The sequence below is a fragment of the Hesperophylax consimilis genome, chromosome 22, assembly GCF_061612785.1.
Source record: "Hesperophylax consimilis isolate HC1 chromosome 22, BYU_Hcon_1.0, whole genome shotgun sequence".
In the NCBI taxonomy this organism is placed as follows: domain Eukaryota; kingdom Metazoa; phylum Arthropoda; class Insecta; order Trichoptera; family Limnephilidae; genus Hesperophylax; species Hesperophylax consimilis.
The window spans coordinates 31,043,266-31,055,199 of record NC_142857.1 but is presented as its reverse complement, the minus strand read 5'-3'; positions in this window follow the sequence as shown (position 1 = coordinate 31,055,199).

The window sequence follows — 11,934 nt, the reverse complement described above, 5'->3', positions numbered from 1 at the left end:
AACCCATTTGGTACCATGGAGCCTGAGAAAACTGCTTCCAAAGTTCGAACCCAAGTCTTAAATTAGCGTCAATTAAAATCATGTTTTTTTTAATAATCCAAGTTTATGGAGATTTTGTGACTGAATTCGATTTGTACCACTATTTTTAATTTTTATTCCAATATTTCAACCCATTTGGTACCATAGAGCCTGAGAAAACTGCTTCTAAAGTTCGAACCCAAGTCTGAAATTAGCGTCCATTAATATCATGATTTTTCTAAGAGTCAAAGTTTATGGAGATTTTGTGATTGATTTCGATTTGTTCAACTATTTTTATTTTTATTCCAATATTTCAACCCATTTGGTACCATAGAGCCTGAGAAAACTGCTTCCAAAGTTCGAACTCAAGTCTTAAATTAGCGTCAATTAAAATCATGTTTTTTTTAATAATCCAAGTTTATGGAGATTTTTTGACTGAATTCGATTTGTAACACGATTCTTACCACTTTTCCAAAATTTCAGCCCATTTCGAACCATAGAGCCTGAGAAAACTGCCTCCAAAGTTCGAACCCAAGTCCTTAATTAGCGTCTGTTAAAATCATGACTTTTTTTTAAATCCAAATTTAGGGAGATTTTGTGACTGAATTCGATTTGTTACACGATTCTTACCACTTTTCCAAAATTTCAGCCCATTTGGTACCATAGATTCTGAGAAAACTGCTTCTCAAGTTCGAACCCAAGTCTTAAATTAGCGTCAATTAAAATCATGGTTTTTTTAATCCAAGTTTATGGAGATTTTGTGACTGAATTCGATTTGTACCACTATTTTTATTTTTATTCCAATATTTCAACCCATTTGGTACCATAGAGCCTGAGAAAACTTCTACCAAAGTTCGAACTCAAGTCTTAAATTAGCGTCAATTAAAATCATGTTTTTTTTAATAATCCAAGTTTATGGAGATTTTTTGAATGAATTCAATTTGTAACACGATTCTTACCACTTTTCCAAAATGTCAGCCCATTTGGTACCATAGAGCCTGAGAAAACTGCTTCTAAAGTTCGAACCCAAGTCTGAAATTAGCGTCCATTAATATCATGATTTTTCTAAGAGTCAAAGTTTATGGAGATTTTGTGATTGATTTCGATTTGTTCAACTATTTTTATTTTTATTCCAATATTTCAACCCATTTGGTACCATAGAGCCTGAGAAAACTGCTTCCAAAGTTCGAACTCAAGTCTTAAATTAGCGTCAATTAAAATCATGTTTTTTTTAATAATCCAAGTTTATGGAGATTTTTTGACTGAATTCGATTTGTAACACGATTCTTACCACTTTTCCAAAATTTCAGCCCATTTCGAACCATAGAGCCTGAGAAAACTGCCTCCAAAGTTCGAACCCAAGTCCTTAATTAGCGTCTGTTAAAATCATGACTTTTTTTTAAATCCAAATTTAGGGAGATTTTGTGACTGAATTCGATTTGTTACACGATTCTTACCACTTTTCCAAAATTTCAGCCCATTTGGTACCATAGATTCTGAGAAAACTGCTTCTCAAGTTCGAACCCAAGTCTTAAATTAGCGTCCATTAATATCATGATTTTTCTAAGAGTCAAACTATAGGGAGATTTTGTGATTGATTTCGATGTGTACCACTATTTTTTATGTTTATTCCAATATTTTAGCCCATTTGGTACCATAGAGCCGGAGAAAACTGCTTCCAAAGTTCGAACCCAAGTCTGAAATTAGCGTTCATAAAAATCATGATATTTTTAAAAATCAAACTTTTTGCAGATTTTTTGACTGCATTCGATTTGTACCGCGATTCTTACCACTTTTCCAAAATTTCAGCCCATTTGGTACCATAGAGCCTGAGAAAGCTGCTTCAAAAGTTCGAACACAAGTTTTTAATTAGCGTCTATTAAAATCATGATTTTTTTTTTTAAATCCAACTTTATGGAGATTTTGTGACTGAATTCGATTCGTACCACGATTCTTACCACTTTTCAAAATTTCAGCCCATTTGGTACCATAGAGCCTGAGAAAACTGCTTCCAAAGTTCGAACTCAAGTCTGAAATTAGCGTCCATTAATATCATGATTTTTCTAAGAGTCAAACTTTATTGAGATTTTGTGATTGATTTCGATTTGTACCACTATTTTTATTTTTATTCCAATATTTCAACCCATTTGGTACCATAGAGCCTGAGAAAACTGCTTCCAAAGTTCGAACCCAAGTCTTAAATTAGCGTCAATTAAAATCATGTTTTTTTTAATAATCCAAGTTTATGGAGATTTTGTGACTGAATTCGATTTGTACCACTATTTTTATTTTTATTCCAATATTTCAACCCATTTGGTACCATAGAGCCTGAGAAAACTTCTACCAAAGTTCGAACTCAAGTCTTAAATTAGCGTCAATTAAAATCATCTTTTTTTTAATAATCCAAGTTTATGGAGATTTTTTGAATGAATTCAATTTGTAACACGATTCTTACCACTTTTCCAAAATGTCAGCCCATTTGGTACCATAGAGCCTGAGAAAACTGCTTCTAAAGTTCGAACCCAAGTCTGAAATTAGCGTCCATTAATATCATGATTTTTCTAAGAGTCAAAGTTTATGGAGATTTTGTGATTGATTTCGATTTGTTCAACTATTTTTATTTTTATTCCAATATTTCAACCCATTTGGTACCATAGAGCCTGAGAAAACTGCTTCCAAAGTTCGAACTCAAGTCTTAAATTAGCGTCAATTAAAATCATGTTTTTTTTAATAATCCAAGTTTATGGAGATTTTTTGACTGAATTCGATTTGTAACACGATTCTTACCACTTTTCCAAAATTTCAGCCCATTTCGAACCATAGAGCCTGAGAAAACTGCCTCCAAAGTTCGAACCCAAGTCCTTAATTAGCGTCTGTTAAAATCATGACTTTTTTTTAAATCCAAATTTAGGGAGATTTTGTGACTGAATTCGATTTGTTACACGATTCTTACCACTTTTCCAAAATTTCAGCCCATTTGGTACCATAGATTCTGAGAAAACTGCTTCTCAAGTTCGAACCCAAGTCTTAAATTAGCGTCCATTAATATCATGATTTTTCTAAGAGTCAAACTATAGGGAGATTTTGTGATTGATTTCGATGTGTACCACTATTTTTTATGTTTATTCCAATATTTTAGCCCATTTGGTACCATAGAGCCTGAGAAAGCTGCTTCAAAAGTTCGAACACAAGTTTTAAATTAGCGTCTATTAAAATAATGATTTTTTTTAAAAATCCAACTTTATGGAGATTTTGTGACTGAATTCGATTTGTAACACGATTCTTACCACTTTTCCAAAATTTCAGCCCATTTCGAACCATAGAGCCGGAGAAAACTGCTTCCAAAGTTCGAACCCAAGTCCTTAATTAGCGTCTGTTAAAATCATGACTTTTTTTTAAATCCAAATTTAGGGAGATTTTGTGACTGAATTCGATTTGTTACACGATTCTTACCACTTTTCCAAAATTTCAGCCCATTTGGTACCATAGATTCTGAGAAAACTGCTTCTCAAGTTCGAACCCAAGTCTTAAATTAGCGTCCATTAATATCATGATTTTTCTAAGAGTCAAACTATAGGGAGATTTTGTGATTGATTTCGATGTGTACCACTTTTTTTTATGTTTATTCCAATATTTTAGCCCATTTGGTACCATAGAGCCGGAGAAAACTGCTTCCAAAGTTCGAACCCAAGTCTGAAATTAGCGTTCATAAAAATCATGATATTTTTAAAAATCCAACTTTTTGCAGATTTTTTGACTGAATTCGATTTGTACCACGATTCTTACCACTTTTCCAAAATTTCAGCCCATTTGGTACCATAGAGCCTGAGAAAGCTGCTTCAAAAGTTCGAACACAAGTTTTTAATTAGCGTCTATTAAAATCATGATTTTTTTTTTAAATCCAACTTTACGGAGATTTTGTGACTGAATTCGATTCGTACCACGATTCTTACCACTTTTCAAAATTTCAGCCCATTTGGTACCATAGAGCCTGAGAAAACTGCTTCCAAAGTTCGAACCCAAGTCTGAAATTAGCGTCCATTAATATCATGATTTTTCTAAGAGTCAAACTTTATTGAGATTTTGTGATTGATTTCGATTTGTACCACTATTTTTATTTTTATTCCAATATTTCAACCCATTTGGTACCATAGAGCCTGAGAAAACTGCTTCCAAAGTTCGAACCCAAGTCTTAAATTAGCGTCAATTAAAATCATGGTTTTTTTAATAATCCAAGTTTATTGAGATTTTGTGACTGAATTCGATTTGTACCACTATTTTTATTTTTATTCCAATATTTCAACCCATTTGGTACCATAGAGCCTGAGAAAACTTCTACCAAAGTTCGAACTCAAGTCTTAAATTAGCGTCAATTAAAATCATGTTTTTTTAAATAATCCAAGTTTATGGAGATTTTTTGAATGAATTCAATTTGTAACACGATTCTTACCACTTTTCCAAAATGTCAGCCCATTTGGTACCATAGAGCCTGAGAAAACTGCTTCTAAAGTTCGAACCCAAGTCTGAAATTAGCGTCCATTAATATCATGATTTTTCTAAGAGTCAAAGTTTATGGAGATTTTGTGATTGATTTCGATTTGTTCAACTATTTTTATTTTTATTCCAATATTTCAACCCATTTGGTACCATAGAGCCTGAGAAAACTGCTTCCAAAGTTCGAACTCAAGTCTTAAATTAGCGTCAATTAAAATCATGTTTTTTTTAATAATCCAAGTTTATGGAGATTTTTTGACTGAATTCGATTTGTAACACGATTCTTACCACTTTTCCAAAATTTCAGCCCATTTCGAACCATAGAGCCTGAGAAAACTGCCTCCAAAGTTCGAACCCAAGTCCTTAATTAGCGTCTGTTAAAATCATGACTTTTTTTTAAATCCAAATTTAGGGAGATTTTGTGACTGAATTCGATTTGTTACACGATTCTTACCACTTTTCCAAAATTTCAGCCCATTTGGTACCATAGATTCTGAGAAAACTGCTTCTCAAGTTCGAACCCAAGTCTTAAATTAGCGTCCATTAATATCATGATTTTTCTAAGAGTCAAACTATAGGGAGATTTTGTGATTGATTTCGATGTGTACCACTATTTTTTATGTTTATTCCAATATTTTAGCCCATTTGGTACCATAGAGCCTGAGAAAGCTGCTTCAAAAGTTCGAACACAAGTTTTAAATTAGCGTCTATTAAAATAATGATTTTTTTTTAAAATCCAACTTTATGGAGATTTTGTGACTGAATTCGATTTGTACCACGATTCTTTCCACTTTTCAAAATTTCAGCCCATTTGGTACCATAGAGCCTGAGAAAACTGCTTCCAAAGTTCGAACCCAAGTCTGAAATTAGCGTCCATTAATATCATGATTTTTCTAAGAGTCAAAGTTTATGGAGATTTTGTGATTGATTTCGATTTGTTCAACTATTTTTATTTTTATTCCACTATTTCAACCCATTTGGTACCATAGAGCCTGAGAAAACTGCTTCCAAAGTTCGAACTCAAGTCTTAAATTAGCGTCAATTAAAATCATGTTTTTTTTTAATAATCCAAGTTTATGGAGATTTTTTGACTGAATTCGATTTGTAACACGATTCTTACCACTTTTCCAAAATTTCAGCCCATTTCGAACCATAGAGCCGGAGAAAACTGCCTCCAAAGTTCGAACCCAAGTCCTTAATTAGCGTCTGTTAAAATCATGACTTTTTTTTAAATCCAAATTTAGGGAGATTTTGTGACTGAATTCGATTTGTTACACGATTCTTACCACTTTTCCAAAATTTCAGCCCATTTGGTACCATAGATTCTGAGAAAACTGCTTCTCAAGTTCGAACCCAAGTCTTAAATTAGCGTCCATTAATATCATGATTTTTCTAAGAGTCAAACTATAGGGAGATTTTGTGATTGATTTCGATGTGTACCACTATTTTTTATGTTTATTCCAATATTTTAGCCCATTTGGTACCATAGAGCCGGAGAAAACTGCTTCCAAAGTTCGAACCCAAGTCTGAAATTAGCGTTCATAAAAATCATGATATTTTTAAAAATCCAATTTTTTGCAGATTTTTTGACTGAATTCGATTTGTACCACGATTCTTACCACTTTTCCAAAATTTCAGCCCATTTGGTACCATAGAGCCTGAGAAAGCTGCTTCAAAAGTTCGAACACAAGTTTTTAATTAGCGTCTATTAAAATCATGATTTTTTTTTTAAATCCAACTTTACGGAGATTTTGTGACTGAATTCGATTCGTACCACGATTCTTACCACTTTTCAAAATTTCAGCCCATTTGGTACCATAGAGCCTGAGAAAACTGCTTCCAAAGTTCGAACCCAAGTCTGAAATTAGCGTCCATTAATATCATGATTTTTCTAAGAGTCAAACTTTATTGAGATTTTGTGATTGATTTCGATTTGTACCACTATTTTTATTTTTATTCCAATATTTCAACCCATTTGGTACCATAGAGCCTGAGAAAACTGCTTCCAAAGTTCGAACCCAAGTCTTAAATTAGCGTCAATTAAAATCATGGTTTTTTTAATAATCCAAGTTTATGGAGATTTTGTGACTGAATTCGATTTGTACCACTATTTTTATTTTTATTCCAATATTTCAACCCATTTGGTACCATAGAGCCTGAGAAAACTTCTACCAAAGTTCGAACTCAAGTCTTAAATTAGCGTCAATTAAAATCATGTTTTTTTTAATAATCCAAGTTTATGGAGATTTTTTGACTGAATTCGATTTGTAACACGATTCTTACCACTTTTCCAAAATTTCAGCCCATTTGGTACCATAGAGCCTGAGAAAGCTGCTTCAAAAGTTCGAACACAAGTTTTTAATTAGCGTCTATTAAAATCATGATTTTTTTTTTAAATCCAACTTTACGGAGATTTTGTGACTGAATTCGATTCGTACCACGATTCTTACCACTTTTCAAAATTTCAGCCCATTTGGTACCATAGAGCCTGAGAAAACTGCTTCCAAAGTTCGAACCCAAGTCTGAAATTAGCGTCCATTAATATCATGATTTTTCTAAGAGTCAAAGTTTATGGAGATTTTGTGATTGATTTCGATTTGTTCAACTATTTTTATTTTTATTCCAATATTTCAACCCATTTGGTACCAGAGAGCCTGAGAAAACTGCTTCCAAAGTTCGAACTCAAGTCTTAAATTAGCGTCAATTAAAATCATGTTTTTTTTAATAATCCAAGTTTATGGAGATTTTTTGACTGAATTCGATTTGTAACACGATTCTTACCACTTTTCCAAAATTTCAGCCCATTTCGAACCATAGAGCCTGAGAAAACTGCCTCCAAAGTTCGAACCCAAGTCCTTAATTAGCGTCTGTTAAAATCATGACTTTTTTTTAAATCCAAATTTAGGGAGATTTTGTGACTGAATTCGATTTGTTACACGATTCTTACCACTTTTCCAAAATTTCAGCCCATTTGGTACCATAGATTCTGAGAAAACTGCTTCTCAAGTTCGAACCCAAGTCTTAAATTAGCGTCCATTAATATCATGATTTTTCTAAGAGTCAAACTTTATTGAGATTTTGTGATTGATTTCGATTTGTACCACTATTTTTATTTTTATTCCAATATTTCAACCCATTTGGTACCATAGAGCCTGGGAAAACTGCTTCCAAAGTTCGAACCCAAGTCTTAAATTAGCGTCAATTAAAATCATGTTTTTTTTAATAATCCAAGTTTATGGAGATTTTGTGACTGAATTCGATTTGTACCACGATTCTTACCACTTTTCAAAATTTCAGCCCATTTGGTACCATAGAGCCTGAGAAAACTGCTTCCAAAGTTCGAACCCAAGTTTGAAATTAGCGTCCATTAATATCATGATTTTTCTAAGAGTCAAACTTCATGGAGATTTTGTGATTGATTTCGATTTGTTCAACTATTTTTATTTTTATTCCAATATTTCAACCCATTTGGTACCATAGAGCCTGAGAAAACTTCTACCAAATTTCGAACTCAAGTCTTAAATTAGCGTCAATTAAAATCATGTTTTTTTTAATAATCCAAGTTTATGGAGATTTTTTGAATGAATTCAATTTGTAACACGATTCTTACCACTTTTCCAAAATGTCAGCCCATTTGGTACCATAGAGCCTGAGAAAACTGCTTCTAAAGTTCGAACCCAAGTCTGAAATTAGCGTCCATTAATATCATGATTTTTCTAAGAGTCAAACTTTATGGAGATTTTGTGATTGATTTCGATTTGTACCACTATTTTAATTTTTATTCCAATATTTCAGCCCATTTGGTACCATAGAGCCTAAAAAAACTGCTTCCAAAGTTTTAACCCAAGTCTGAAATTTAGCGTTCATAAAAATCATGATATTTTTAAAAATCCAAATTTTTGGAGATTTTATGACTGAATTCGATTTGTACCACGATTCTTACCACTTTTCCAAAATTTCAGCCCATTTGGTACCAAAGAGCCTGAGAAAACTGCTTCCAAAGCTCGAACCCAAGTCTTAAATTAGCGTCAATTAAAATCATAATATTTTTAAAAAATCACTTTAATGGAGATTTTGTGACTGAATTCGATTTGTAACACGATACTTACCACTTTTCCAAAATTTCAGCCCATTTGGTACCATAGAGCCTGAGAAAGCTGCTTCAAAAGTTCGAACACAAGTTTTAAATTAGCGTCTATTAAAATAATGATTTTTTTTTTAAATCCAACTTTATGGAGATTTTGTGACTGAATTCGATTTGTACCACGATTCTTTCCACTTTTCAAAATTTCAGCCCATTTGGTACCATAGAGCCTGAGAAAACTGCTTCCAAAGTTCGAACCCAAGTCTGAAATTAGCGTCCATTAATATCATGATTTTTCTAAGAGTCAAAGTTTATGGAGATTTTGTGATTGATTTCGATTTGTTCAACTATTTTTATTTTTATTCCAATATTTCAACCCATTTGGTACCATAGAGCCTGAGAAAACTGCTTCCAAAGTTCGAACTCAAGTCTTAAATTAGCGTCAATTAAAATCATGTTTTTTTTAATAATCCAAGTTTATGGAGATTTTTTGACTGAATTCGATTTGTAACACGATTCTTACCACTTTTCCAAAATTTCAGCCCATTTCGAACCATAGAGCCTGAGAAAACTGCCTCCAAAGTTCGAACCCAAGTCCTTAATTAGCGTCTGTTAAAATCATGACTTTTTTTTAAATCCAAATTTAGGGAGATTTTGTGACTGAATTCGATTTGTTACACGATTCTAACCACTTTTCCAAAATTTCAGCCCATTTGGTACCATAGATTCTGAGAAAACTGCTTCTCAAGTTCGAACCCAAGTCTTAAATTAGCGTCCATTAATATCATGATTTTTCTAAGAGTCAAACTATAGGGAGATTTTGTGATTGATTTCGATGTGTACCACTATTTTTTATGTTTATTCCAATATTTTAGCCCATTTGGTACCATAGAGCCGGAGAAAACTGCTTCCAAAGTTCGAACCCAAGTCTGAAATTAGCGTTCATAAAAATCATGATATTTTTAAAAATCCAACTTTTTGCAGATTTTTTGACTGAATTCGATTTGTACCACGATTCTTACCACTTTTCCAAAATTTCAGCCCATTTGGTACCATAGAGCCTGAGAAAGCAGCTTCAAAAGTTCGAACACAAGTTTTTAATTAGCGTCTATTAAAATCATGATTTTTTTTTTAAATCCAACTTTATGGAGATTTTGTGACTGAATTCGATTCGTACCACGATTCTTACCACTTTTCAAAATTTCAGCCCATTTGGTATCATAGAGCCTGAGAAAACTGCTTCCAAAGTTCGAACCCAAGTCTGAAATTAGCGTCCATTAATATCATAATTTTTCTAAGAGTCAAACTTTATTGAGATTTTGTGATTGATTTCGATTTGTACCACTATTTTTATTTTTATTCCAATATTTCAACCCATTTGGTACCATAGAGCCTGAGAAAACTGCTTCCAAAGTTCGAACCCAAGTCTTAAATTAGCGTCAATTAAAATCATGTTTTTTTTAATAATCCAAGTTTATGGAGATTTTGTGACTGAATTCGATTTGTACCACGATTCTTACCACTTTTCAAAATTTCAGCCCATTTGGTACCATAGAGCCTGAGAAAACTGCTTCCAAAGTTCGAACCCAAGTCTGAAATTAGCGTCCATTAATATCATGATTTTTCTAAGAGTCAAACTTCATGGAGATTTTGTGATTGATTTAGATTTGTTCAACTATTTTTATTTTTATTCCAATATTTCAACCCATTTGGTACCATAGAGCCTGAGAAAACTTCTACCAAAGTTCGAACTCAAGTCTTAAATTAGCGTCAATTAAAATCATGTTTTTTTTAATAATCCAAGTTTATGGAGATTTTTTGAATGAATTCAATTTGTAACACGATTCTTACAACTTTTCCAAAATTTCAGCCCATTTCGAACCATAGAGCCTGAGAAAACTGCCTCCAAAGTTCGAACCCAAGTCTTAGGGAGATTTTGTGACTGAATTCAATTTGTTACACGATTCTTACCACTTTTCCAAAATTTCAGCCCATTTGGTACCATAGATTCTGAGAAAACTGCTTCTCAAGTTCGAACCCAAGTCTTAAATTAGCGTCCATTAATATCATGATTTTTCTAAGAGTCAAACTATAGGGAGATTTTGTGATTGATTTCGATGTGTACCACTATTTTTTATGTTTATTCCAATATTTTAGCCCATTTGGTACCATAGAGCCGGAGAAAACTGCTTCCAAAGTTCGAACCCAAGTCTGAAATTAGCGTTCATAAAAATCATGATATTTTTAAAAATCCAACTTTTTGCAGATTTTTTGACTGAATTCGATTTGTACCACGATTCTTACCACTTTTCCAAAATTTCAGCCCATTTGGTACCAAAGAGCCTGAAAAAACTGCTTCCAAAGTTCGAACCCAAGTCTTAAATTAGCGTCCATTAAAATCATAATATTTTTAAAAAATCAACTTAATGGAGATTTTGTGACTGAATTCGATTTGTACCACGATACTTACCACTTTTCCAAAATTTCAGCCCATTTGGTACCATAGAGCCTGAGAAAGCTGCTTCAAAAGTTCGAACACAAGTTTTTAATTAGCGTCTATTAAAATCATGATTTTTTTTTTTAAATCCAACTTTATGGAGATTTTGTGACTGAATTCGATTCGTACCACGATTCTTACCACTTTTCAAAATTTCAGCCCATTTGGTACCATAGAGCCTGAGAAAACTGCTTCCAAAGTTCGAACCCAAGTCTGAAATTAGCGTCCATTAATATCATGATTTTTCTAAGAGTCAAACTTTATTGAGATTTTGTGATTGATTTCGATTTGTACCACTATTTTTATTTTTATTCCAATATTTCAACCTATTTGGTACCATAGAGCCTGAGAAAACTGCTTCCAAAGTTCGAACCCAAGTCTTAAATTAGCGTCAATTAAAATCATGTTTTTTTTAATAATCCAAGTTTATGGAGATTTTGTGACTGAATTCGATTTGTACCACGATTCTAACCACTTTTCAAAATTTCAGCCCATTTGGTACCATAGAGCCTGAGAAAACTGCTTCCAAAGTTCGAACCCAAGTCTGAAATTAGCGTCCATTAATATCATGATTTTTCTAAGAGTCAAACTTTATTGAGATTTTGTGATTGATTTCGATTTGTACCACTATTTTTATTTTTATTCCAATATTTCAACCCATTTGGTACCATAGAGCCTGAGAAAACTGCTTCCAAAGTTCGAACCCAAGTCTTAAATTAGCGTCAATTAAAATCATGTTTTTTTTAATAATCCAACTTTATGGAGATAATGTGACTGAATTCGATTTGTACCACGATTCTTACCACTTTTCCAAAATTTCAGCCCATTTGGTACCATAGAG